The 13,103-nt window shown below is 45.2% G+C and overlaps 1 protein-coding gene across 1 annotated transcript in view; it reads right to left on the bottom strand.

Moving 5' to 3' along the window:
• Window positions 1–11,998, bottom strand: part of Tnr (tenascin R) — a 407,595-nt gene extending 395,597 nt beyond the window's left edge. Inside the window, exon 1 of the mRNA XM_048421165.3 lies at window positions 11,548–11,998. The gene's annotated coding sequence lies outside the window, so the exon portion shown is untranslated. The remainder of the gene's footprint in view (window positions 1–11,547) is intronic.
• Window positions 11,999–13,103: the final 1,105 nt, after the last annotated feature.

The following is a 13,103-nucleotide window of genomic DNA, read 5'->3' on the forward strand; positions in this document are numbered from 1 at the left end:
CAGTGCCTGATATAAAAACTAAACACTAGCCTCAGGTCAGTCCTGCCCTCCAACATGTCTACTCTGGCATGAATCTGCCTGTTGGCTCCATCTCCACCATGTCTGACACATGGTAGGTGCCTAGGAAGCGTGGTACAATCTGCCTCCCTCTTTTTCCTACGCCCAGCTGTTGTCTCACTCCTAGCTGCGGGGTAGGGACACAGCTGAGCTGCCATTAAGCAGCACTCTGCACCCCCAGACAGCACTACCTGTTTCCCCCTTAGCCTTAGCGGGCCCTGGATGCCCCTGGTGCTCAGTTAATAACCTCAGAAGGAACAGATTGAGCAAAGTGACATCTGCCATCCTCCCCATCCTACCCACACACACAAGTGGACCAATCATTTGGGAACACATCGTGAGAATCTCATCTTGCACAATATCACTTCAGAGTTGAAAGGAAGCGTCCTACACATAAAGGACTAGTTACAACAGTGGCTAGGTGATCCCCTGGGTAGCTAAGCCACAAGGTGAGGGAAGCTGCCTTTCACTGGGTAAGAACTGCATGAAGGAAAGAAAAGGGACTTAAGAAAACTTCCCCGCCTTGGACCTGGATTCTTTCCTCATCTCAAAGGAGCTAGGAGGTGCTTTGTTAAAAAATACAACAAAATCAATGACTCTCCAAAGGGCAGGGAGTAGAAACGACTGCCCAGAGCCCCAGAGAAAAAGCACAGCTGCTGTGATCTTCCTTTCAACTCACCTTTCACAAGGGCCGATTCTCCAGCTTCCTGTGTCACTCAGGAACAGGGAAGCTAGAACATTCCTGAGTGAAGCTGAGAGAGTATGGTCAATAAAACCAACTGGCCTGAGTTCAAATACAGATTCTTCTTTCTGAGTGATCTTTAGGAAAATCAGAAATGGTGCCTTAGTATTTTCTCCTATAAAACAGGAAGAACAATAGTACCATGCTCACAGGCAATTATGCAGACCGGCCAGTATTCATACAAGAAGTATTGGAGCCATTGCCTGGCGGGAGTTCATGCTAGCAACGACTGTGCTCCTGAAGAGTAAGCAAAGGAGCACCTGTGGATTCAGCTGGTGATTTAGGAACCCAGGGCACCCTAAACAACTCCCGCAAACATAGTTGCCATTCCCTAGGCATCCTATCTTGTCACTGGCAGGGCCATCATAGACTGGCAGCCTAACCTGACTTTAGAGGGAGATGTCAAACTTCAAACGTGAGAAAGCTCCTTCTCTGATGGGGAATCCCTTCTGACCTTAAGAACTCAGAGAGAAGAGGGCAGCACAGTTCAAGTCACATGAGCCAAGTGTCACATCTTCCCAATAATCACATAGCTCCAAGATACCGATGTCTTCCTGAGACATCCACATTAGAGTTTGAAGATGTCAAGTGGGTTTCTGTGGCCTCTCTGTCTAATGCGGTCCCCAGAGGCCCACAGGAGGCTTCTGGGAAATCAAAGAAGCAATGTGAAAGTGAACATGCAGACAGAGGTCACCTGCTCAACATCTCCTGGGCCTCTAGCCACAGAGAAGGGTGATGCTGGGGATTCCAACAAGGCCTGGAACCTCTAAGGAGCCCACTGTAACCATGTCCAGGGTATGTGATCCTTCCTTCTGGGTTCCTAAGGAGAGCAGCTGCCTTCCACTCTCACTACATTAAGCTGATAAAATACGAATTAAAAAGGGAATGACAAGGATGGGGAGAAGGGGACAGTGCAGTCTTACTTTGCATGTTAATCATTCAGGCACTGTGCCTGAGACCATTTTTAATAAGTGATGGATTGATAGTGTTTTCTGCCTCAGCCCCTACACAGTTTCTAGCAGGCTCTATCAACAGCACCTGGTCCTTCTTCCAGAATGCTCCACTCTTCCCCTCCCTCAGATAGAGGGTGACCCAGGAAGAAATCCATGTCCTGGCAGTACTTTCCTACCTTATAAGTCGGATGCAGAAGAACATCCCCAACTACACCAAGACACACCCTCTCAGGGATATGGTATTCCTGGGAACTGTCTATCTTGCCTCTAATCTTCCAATGAGTCGTTTAGAAGGACACCAACAGGTTCTCAAGATGAGGGTGACCCCTATTCACACCCTGGCCACATGAAGATAGACTCTTTTTGGGGGGTGGATCAGGGAACTTCCCATGAAGCTGCTGACTCAGCTGTCAGCCCAGATTCCTTTGAAGTACTCTGAGAAAAAGCTCAGTAAGAAGGTGGGTGGTTGGCACTGGAGAAGACAGCTTAATGTCCTTGTAGAGGACCTGAGTTCTGTTCCTAGCACCCATCAGGTGGCTGTAACTCTAGTCCCAGGGATCTGACACCCTCCTCTGGCCACCACGAGCACCTGCTGTCCTAAGTCTCCGTGCAAAAGCTTCTTGAACATAGTCAACAGTTCAGAGAGGCAGCAACTCTTTGTCACATGAGAGGAAATGGAAGCTCAGAGAGATGAAGTGATTTCCCCCAGGCTACTCCATGACTTGGTGGCAGAACCAGGAGGCTACTTCTGCTGGGCAGGGCATCAGAGGGTTGTCACATGCTCAACACACATGGCAGAAGATGCAGGGCCGGAGGAGAAACTCAGAGCACAGGGACTGGTCAGCCGGGCTTCGCAGTTGTACCTCATCTGGAGCTTGCAAAGAACGGAAACTGGCAGCCTCCAAAGTAGATGAAAAGCAAACCTTCCTCAAATTGTTTTATTGAAAGCCAGACTCCTGACTGTTTGAAGCTGCTTGATTTTGGCAATGCTTCTGCCTTTTCATGTTTTCCATTGCTGTTTATAAACCCTGTGTCTGATAAGGGGAGCATGCCTTTGTTTGGGTGTCCATCTGAAGATGCTCAAGGGACCTCCATCTCCCCTGCCCTGCTGGTGACTCCAGAGCCCAAAGGCTGGATCTTGAAAGAGTGTAAGTGTTCTGTGCTGATCTGCACCTAAAGTAGATACAGATGAAGTCTTTTGCTTTTATAGTGAATTTCACCAGCATTAAACTTCATTTATATCTCTATAAATATATATGACTTTGAACGGGAGGCTTGATGGCTGACTTTATAAGTTCCATCTCTCTGTGGTGCAACCCGGGTTACTGTGAGGAGAAATCCCCTTTGTCCATAGCCCCGGCCTCTACCCTTTTCAACACACAGTCATTTGCAAGGCCTGCATCTGCTATTCAGGACCCTATCCCTCTGCCCAGCTGGACACCCACACCTTCCAGCACAGGGCAAACATTAACACTTTGGCCTTGGGGCTGCCAGCTTCTCACTATCTGCACTTTCACCCCTGTTCACAGCTGGTCAACTGTCAGAGGAGGTAAAGAGGGGATGGTGCTGTTAGCTGACTCCCCCCTCCCACCCCTCGGCCAGTCACCACTGCTGACCTCGGCACTGACGAATCCACGGGGAACTAGGGGAGACACTTGCACAGGACAGGCAGGCAAACCCTGGCTTATTAAAGTGTATGTTCTACAGAAATCCGTTTAGATAAATAGTCCATCCACACCATCGCCGGTACTCAGCAGCTACGTGGTTCACAGTCCTCCATCAGACAGGCAGCGGCTTCTCTCCCGATGCACTTGAGGAGATAAATTCAAGGTAATCTATATAAACCCAAGGCTTTGAAATTGCACACCGTCAAAAAAATTCAAACAATTACTCGAGCCCAGCCAGGAGATGGCCGCTAGATGTTCTTCTTATGGAAAACATAATTATAAAGGGAGGGAAATGTTTCATAAATAAAACTCAGAATGGTAGACGAACCTGGAGGGAGGGGGGTAGGAAGAAGAAAGCAAGCCAAGCATTTGGAGTCTTCAGAGGAATGGGGCACAATCTCCAAGTGTCTCCTTAAGGTTCGCATTAATTTCACTCTGGTACAATTTCTACGTAATTAATTGTCAAAAGGCATCTCTCAGATATTTTTAAAATATCAACCTGTCAGGTTTCTTTGATGCTAAAGGGGGGGGGAGCCCAACACATACTCCTAAAATTAAGGTAATATAAACCAAAGGCAGCCCAACCCATTAGCACTTGAGGAGGATATAAAATCCATGTCAGCCCAGATAATTGTTCGCTTAAGATGCCAAGTACCCAGGACCTGCACCCAGTCTGCGGGGTACGTTAAATACCAAGTGACACCATGGTTCTTAAGGGACATGTTCCATATCAGCACTGTCCTAGGCACTGGGACTTGTTCATTAATTCACATGAGAACTCCTTATAGATAACATGATGGTATCTGTAGTTTTGGGAGGCTGAAGGAAGTGAGGGAGTTGGTAAAGAATGTCAGACTATAACAGATTCAGTAATTACCCAAGGTCAGTATATAGAAGAGTAGGAACTCAGTCAAGTTTCCAGATCTTGTGTTTCTTGTTGCTTTGTGTGCATGTGTTTATGCATGTATACAGCTGTTCACATCTGTGTGTATGTGCATGTGTGTGTGAAATCCAGAGGTTGACAAGGAATGTTTTTCCCAATTGCTCTCCACCTTTTTTTGAGACAAAGTCTCTCTCACTGATCCAAAGCTTGTTTATTTGGGAGGAATGACTGTTGGGAGCCCCAGAGATCCTCCTGCTTTGCTCCCCGGGGTTGGAATTGAACATGTCATGGGGTGAACATGTCACTGTGCCCTACTTTTTACACAGGTGCTTTGGAGTGAATTAAGGTCCTTATTTTTACACAGAGTGACCCCTCTCTCCAGCTTCTGAAAGGTATAGCCCAGGCTGGACTCCAGCTTATGATTCCCCTGCCAGCATTTACCTCTTGGTGTATGTCCCCACAGGCTTTGTTCTGTTGGTTCTGCACATGTGTAACCCATGCTGAAAGAAAGTAGATGGAAGACAAGCTAAAGAAGAATATGAGCTTCATCCATGGCTTGAGCCAGCCCTGTGCCCACTAGCCACGTGACCTAGGGCAAGGCTAACCTCTTTGACCTTCTCAGCTCTGTGCATTTTGTCCATGCATTCTCTTTCATGATTATCATAAGGATTTGTTCCCCCCCCCCCCACTCCCCGCTTTTTACTTGACTGGTGAAGGTTTTCCCTCCTGCTCTGACTCCAGGGTTGCAAGGATTTAAATAAGAGAATTATTGTGCAACATTATCACAGTGATCCTCCCAGAGCAACTTCAGCCTGAGAGTGGATGAACTTAAAACTTTGAGAACCAAGAGAGACAGCACACTGCAGGGCCTGGGCCAGAGCCAAGTGAACCATGACTATTGCATAAATCATGGCTGTTATTACTAAAAAGGGGAACAAACGTGGAAGCTCTTGTGCTTAAGCTGAACAGGTCATCTGAGGCCACAATGCCTCAATTTCCCCACCTGCAAAGTGGGAATAAAAAGATCTATCATCATGTTTAGCCACTAAATACAAAGTATTAAAGGTATTTACTAATGGTAATAACACTAACATCTATTAAGGGCATTCGCTGTGCCAAGTACTTGGCTAATATTCATAGTTAATACTCAATGACTGCTGGCTAGCATTATAATTAGCCAATAGAAATATGCAAGCAGCTAGGGCCTAGACATGAAAATTTCTTAGTTAAGTTTTAATCACAGGCCAAATTTCAGCTTAGAGGTTTTGCCAAGCTGCCATCAGACACCGGGGCATCCTGGTTGCTACTGTCCTGGAATCAATGTTCCAGGTGTCTTCTGTCTCTTTTGCACCATACAACATGATGGGGCACATCAACATTAAGAGCTCCATGCCCACCTCCTGGGTCTGGATAATGGTCTTTTTACTGAATCATCTGTAGTCAATCCATGAACTGCTATTAAGTCAAGTAAGCTTGGAGGTGTCCTTCCCAAAAGAAAGAGAGACCCCGAGTGATCAGGGAAAGGGCCCTTCAGAATACTGTAGCGAGTCTGTGGACTCATTTGTGTCAGACCTCAGAAACCCTTCTGTCATTAGGACCTGTCATTAGGACCTTTGTCTTAAACATCACACCCCAAAGACAGCCTCACTGGGGCTGGGGATTACATCTCTTCCTGCCTCCTAGTACCTTTCTGTGATATAGCTGGGGCGCTTCAGGGGGAATAGAGATTTAGGATTCCAGTTCACTTAAGACTGTCTTTGTTGTATATACCAACAATGAATGGAAGTTTAAGCATGGGGCATACCTGGGTCATTCATATGCACTGACTTCATATTATCTTTTCAACTTGCTTCAAGGGAAGCACCTGTTTAGACTTATAAGGAAGAATGATTTTAACTCATATCCACATTATGACCAGGAAGTTGCCCCACCCATTATCTGGAAGACTAAGACAGAGACAACTGGTCAAAACAATCTTCGTGTTCATATGCAGATAAATGGTGGTTTGTATATGGAGTGGAATAATACTGTGTTGTAAAAGGAAGGAAAGTTTGATGCCTGTTGTAAAATGGATAAATTTTTAATGTATCATGCATGAAGGCTAGAGGGCTGGCTCAGTGGGTAAAAGTACTCAGCCTAGTGACCTGAGTTTGATTCTTGGAACCCATATTGAAAAACTGGATGGGGTGATATGTATCTACAATTACAAAATTCTGATGACAAGATGGGAGGTAGAGAAAAGAGAACCACTCAGAAGGTCAGTTGGTTACCCCAGAGGATGCAATATGACAGAAACAGAGGGACCCTGCCTCAAAAACAAGGCAGCAGAAGAGAACTTAATCATAATATTTGTCCTCTGACCTCCACATGTGCACTATGAAATGTGTATACAAGCATTGTGCACACACATGCACACATACACATATACCATATACACATGATAATTTACAAGAATGGGATACAAAAGGATAAAACTGGATGATTCTGTCTGTATGTGTGCAAGGTCAGACTTACAGAGACAGAAAGCAGAATGATGGTTGGTGGAGGCTGGGGAAGAAGGAGGTGAAGTTATTATTGGAGTTTCAGTTTGGGGTGATGAAGTGAATGTGGGAGCTAGTTACACACTCTGTGAAAAGCTCTTTATCCCACTAAATTGGAGACACCAAAAAGACAAAAAAAATTATCAAACTGGGGGAAATAAAAAGAAAGAAAAAGAACATGGCTATTGAGGTCTTCTTGCCAATTGATGTACTTGTTATACCCTTTGGTCCAGATGTATCAACACAGTTCTAGCCAAAAATAGCATTCAAGGCAAAGCTTTAATGAGTTGGAAGTAGATTAGAAATAACTGTATCACAATCCCTCTTGCCGTGCTCTTAGGAAAGCAATACTACTTCATCTTTATCAGTAAAATCAAGATCAAGATGAAGCAATGAAGATTTCTGCCAAGTCATCCACTCCAACTGGCTTTTGAAATTTTGCACAGTCTTCTATTTAGATGTTAGGGAGTCTGCCCTCCGGCCATCTTTTAGTTCACCATGACTATGTAGCTTAGCAACTTATACTCCCCATTGTATAACTTATACTCTCACATCTAGGAGGGATGACCTAGGTTCCTTCCTATAGAATATCTGGCTTGACCCACATTCTGAGGAAGAAGAATGCAGAGGACAATATCCTGAAAGAGGGCACTGTAGGAAAATCTCCAAATAGAGGGCAGCAGAGGACATGCCTATCCACTGACCATGGAAATGGATTTGTGATCCACACAGACAAATTTTGAAGACTTTTGTTTGTTGTTTCACCGGGCAGATAATTCTGTTTTAGTTGAAGACCGCAGGTTCAATTGGGTGCCTCAATCTAGGGGTCGTCAGAGTAGAGATAGGGTAAAAGAGAATTGGCAAGATGTCTTGATATCACACATAAAAACACACAAAAATGTTAGGCGATGATGGCACATGCCTTTAACCCCAGCACTAAGGGAAGCAGAGGCAGGTGGATCTCTGTGAGTTCAAGGCCAGCCTCGTTTACAGAGTGAGTTCCAGGACAGTCAGAGATACACAGAGAAACCCTGTCTCGGAAAAAAAAAAAAAGAAGAAAGAAAGAAAGAAAGAAAGAAAGAAAGAAAGAAAGAAAGAAAGAAAAAAGAAAAAACTCACAAGCACACAAATGTATTCAACAAAGTCACCAAAAACCTTCTGATTACTCCACTACTTCTTAATGATAAATAGGAAACTGTATATATTACTGGAGCAAGCAGCTTAGAGATGGAAGCAAATTGAATGGAGAGTCCTTGGGTAGAGCTGTGAAGTCACCGTACAGTTCCTGGTTTTAAAGTCACTCATAAATAAAGAGGCTAAGCATATACCTCCCCCCCACACCAGGCCTTTGTGGATGGAACTGAATTTTAGGGTGTAAAGACTGTCACTGTGAACTAGCTCTCTTTTCTCTTTCTCTGCTAAGGTCATGTGGGCTAGTCTTTCCTCAGCTCACTCTTTAGATCAGATGGAGTGACTCATGGCCAGGCACCTGAAACTTAATTCCATATTTCTAATAACTATTTCAGCATCATATTCATGAGTTGAATCACCAGATAAACTCAGATCAGCTCAAAGACTGGAACCTGCAAGGTCTTCTGAGGAGACTTAATTGTTGCCTTTCACACACAATGGTAGAAATGACCATTTTCTACCACCATTACAAAAAGGGACTATACCCCATGCATCCCTCACCTTTCCTTCCATACATCCAGAATCAGTTGCCTTAGAACCTGAGATGTCCACATAACACATCTAGCAGGGAGTGCAATCATCATTATATTTCTACTGCATGGTACAGAAGTTCCAGCTATGATGTTAGTAGTCAACAGGCAAAGGGGCTATGCAAAAGAAGGTTGATTAGGAAGAAGCATGCAGGAACATATTTTGTCTGGGGTAGAGATCAAGTATTCATTTTGACACAGCTGTCAAAATTTACCTTGTTTTGACAAAATTCCAAATAATTACCTTCTGTCCATCTCATTACATACAAATTATATTTCAATTTTTAAAAGTTATGATTACCTATTTGAGGTAAAGATGGTCACTTACAGTGACAGAGAAGAAAGCAGGATGCTTACTTCATCCTTCCTCCCATCTTTTCTTGGCGTGTTTTATCTCTCTAGGTCTTAGAGGCAGCCTAGCAGAATTTCTTCTGTTCAGTGAGGGAGAGACAGATGTGAGGATAGAGCAGCCTTCTCTCCAGCATCCTGGCAGGGATGAGAGTAGGGGCACCTGGAGATGGGTCTGTGCCATTCCCACGCCTTTAGGAGCTAGAAGCTCAACCATTTCCTGGTTGTTGGTCATCTCCCTTATATCCCAAACCACAGAGGACTCTATAAAGGTGGCCTTGTAAAAATTCACATTACAGGGAAAGTAAACATCCCAAACCCAGACATCTATGACAATGAGCTCTGGGAAAAGGGCCTCTGCCTGGGATTCTGTAAGGGGAATGTGGCCATCAGGCACAGGGCTTCAGTTCAGCCTGGAAGCCACCAGCCCAGGGGACTCTTTACTAACAGCACAGAGTGCTCTTCACCTGACTTCTGGGCAACAACAACACCTTGAGCTGTCTGGTTGATTCTCATCCTTTCCTAGAAGAGCCCCCTGCTTCGCAATGAATTTGCTAACAAGCTTTGCTGCACAGTGTCTGCAGGGTGGCAATCCTTTCTTATTCTCCCATACATGAGCACTTCTGCACCTACAGGTGATGAGATCAGAAGCTCTGTTTCTGCTTTTGCCATTCTCTGGCCCAAAGCTTTAAAAACAAATGGACCAATAATATCACAGAAGACTTTTTTCAGAGAGAATTTAAGGACATTAATAAGATAATGATGACATCAGTAACAAACACAGTTTTTAAGATAGGGTCTACTGCAAGGGCATGATTTTTTTGTTTTGTTTTTGTTTTTTAAGCATCCAGGGATATGTCATGCAAAAATCCATCCACTTACTGATCCAAACTAGAAGGCTGTGAGGGCAAGGATGGCGTATGAATGAGTCAGTGCTGGTTTCTGATTCTCTCAGTTTGTCTGTTTCATCCCTTTTTCTACTGTTACAACCTTTGACATCACTGCCCTCTGCTCTCTACAATCTGCTCACTGTCATTCATTCTAAAGACACACTGAAGTTTCTAGATCTGATGCTAATAATCATGGGGAGGGGGGAAAGGTACCATTTCTCTCAGAACTATCTCTCACCTAGAAGGTTCCCACAATCCAAAACAGAGAGCATTTTTATTTTCCTCATCTTGGAGGAAAGCCCAGGATTTGGATTAAAAGCTAACAGAAGGCATCACAAGAAGAAGGTCCATGTGCAACTCCACCTGCCCACCCCTCCCCCACCTCAGCATGAATAAAGGTGACCAGAACCTCTAAGAGTTACAACCCAACCAAGTAGAGACTTTATCTTACAAGAAGCTGCCCATCCCTTGTGGGATACTGACTCCTTGGGAACTTTGGTGATTAAAGCAAACCTCCAGGGCCACTTGTTGAGTTATTTCGTGCAGTAGTTTTGGGCAGAACTGGAGGACATGGGGGCAGGCAGGTAGTATCTCCAAGGAAAAGGCAAGACAAGTAGAAGAAACTTAACATAATATATATATTAATATATATATGGAGAGACAGAGAGAGAAATGGAGTGGGGAGAATGGGAGAAAGAAGGAGAGACAGGCAAAGAAGCAGAGAAAGGGGAAGCGGGGGAGAGAATAAATGAAAAGCAATAGAACATTGTAATGGCCAAGTTCCCAGCTGCGGAGGCCCTGAGTGGGAGTTGGAGGAGACTCCCAGTTTGGGGCCAGTCTATGTTTGCTCCTGACTCTCTAGAGGAGTGGAGACAGAGCCTTTCCCCTGTGTTGTGTTTCATTGACAAATCCCTCAGAAAATAGGGGAGAGCAGACTTTTTTCCTCTTTCCAACCAAGGATGACAGAGAAGTGGATGGTACCTCCTGCCTGCTTGCAAAAATAGTATAATCCACACCAGCCAGCCCCTGCCAGGCTGAGCATTTTCCTAGAAGCATGAAATTGGAGACCTCAGCCCCAAATTACCCCCAGGCTGAGGCTAACCTGTTGCACCTGCCCACCATGAATCCACACCAGAAAAGGAAGCAAAGGGCAGGTTAGGTTCTCACCACAGCAAGAACCCAGGTAATTCTGGGGGGAAACGACATTTTAAAATATCACCGTGTCCCCAAGCTCCCTCCCAGGAGCACAACTTTTAACTCTGCCTCCACTCCTACCTTCCCCCCACCCCCAGGCTAGCTCTGTAACACTTTCCCACCACCTGCAACTGGTTAGGAAAGAGTTAATTAAGGAAGATCCACGACTCATTTCCCCAAACCCTCCCTCTCCCTCTCGTCTACATATAAAAAGGACAGGCTCACACGGAGACTAACACAATTACAAGCCTGCTAGCTCCGACCTCACCTGTCTTATGCAACAGTGCACACACGTACATTTGCTCAGGCTCACTCCCAAGGCCAAGGTCCACATCCCCCCTCTAATTCGGCAGATACAGTTTTGCGCCTTTCTCATTTCTTTTTTCCCCCCTATGCAGAACCCAGCTTTACAGACAGCCAAAAGAGATGTAACCTTACTGCCAACCGCCTTGCAAGAACAGACACAGAACAGAAATGCAGCTAGTCGCTCTCCGTGGTGCTGAAATCTCGCTAGCTAGGAACCCGAGGAGGAGCGCAGTGCTTTGGACTTACCCAGGTTGGGGGGTTGGGGGCTGGGTAGCCGGAGAGCGAAGGAGCTTCCTGGGCAGAGAGAATTCTTGTCTGTTCGGGCTGGAGCCAGCTGATGCGCTCACTTAGAGCGCCCACCTCTCTCCCTCTCTTCCTTTCCTCTTTTTTTTTTTTTTTTTCTTTTTGAGGGGAAGAGTGAAGGCTTCACAAAAGAAATACAACCCAAGTGGTAGGTCTACCGGTGGAAGGAGAGAAAAGGCAACCAAATAAGATCAAAAAGTCAGATGTCTTTACTCCACTAGTGCTAATTCCTTGGGTCAGGGAGGACCCCGTCTTCTTTCCCAGTCTGAGGCTGCTCCAGCTCTGTCTCTGCGTGTTGAGCCCACAGCCTTAGCACAGTCGGTCGGTTCCTGCCTCTGACGTGAACGAGATGAGGAAGCCTGGGACCGTTCTGCTGTCTTTCGCAAGCTCTCTCTTTTCCCCTCTTACTGAAATTTCAGCAGCATATTTTTAAGCTGCTTTTTCCAGCCTTCTCCAAGTAGCCCCCTAGTGGACAGAATAGCAACGTGTCTTTGGTCCTCTTGAGCAATCAGGCACCCACAAACAAACTCTTGGAAGCTTTTCTACACGGTCAAACAGCCAGGGTACTGATGAAGGCAGAGACTTCCCTCTGATGAGCTCGGTCAGGAAAACAGAGGGAAAATGCGGACTTTTTGTGGATCCTTTGCCTGTGGCTGCAGTAGTAAAGCACAATGTGGGATGATGCGGGTGCCTTTGGGAACAAAATGTTTTGGAACAGTTTTAGTTGTGAGTATCTCAAGTGGTTTAAAGGCCTCGATGAATTCTCTAGAAACTCAGTTGACAGCCGAGTAAGGACTGGGAATACCCAGCACAACAGAATGGAGGGAGTGCCTATCGAAGGAGGAGGTTATGTAGAAAAGGAGGCATCAACTCACATACCACTCAACCACTGTTTGGAAAGTTAGCAAGGAAATAGGCAGGAAGACTTAATCTGAAATTATGTCAGGCATGGAGACAAGAGTGACCTTGTTACTATACCTGGAGAACCTCCCAGGAAAGGGGCTAAGGAGGTCTGTGTTCACAGACTCTAAGAGCCAGCGCATCTCACTTTTAACTGCTCAGTCACTCAGCCACCTGGAAAGCGCTTTGGTGCTTATGCCTGCAAAGTCAGTCTTAGTGTTCGACTGCCACTTGAGCACTATGTATTTTGCTTCTCTGTGGCTCAATTCTGCTGTTTGTAAAATGTGGATAATGCTGCCCCCTCCCTACTGAACAGGAATGCTGAAGGATCAGAGTAATACAGAAGTATGGAACCTCTCAGCTGGCAGGAAATTTAAATTCAATCTTATCCAAACACTCTTCTTATATTTTATTTACCTTCAACAAATAATAATAGCTAACATTTATAGAGCATTTCTACTAGGTGCTAAGCATCGCTGTTAATTCTTACAGGTATTATCTCATTTAACTCATACATTAATCCTATAATGCAAATGCTCTGGTTGCATCTTTTAAACTGGGAACTGGGGCACAAAAGAATGAAATTACTTGCCCTAGAT

Source organism: Myodes glareolus, chromosome 5 (assembly GCF_982192425.1).
Source record: "Myodes glareolus chromosome 5, mMyoGla1.1, whole genome shotgun sequence".
Taxonomy (NCBI): Eukaryota; Metazoa; Chordata; class Mammalia; order Rodentia; family Cricetidae; genus Myodes; species Myodes glareolus.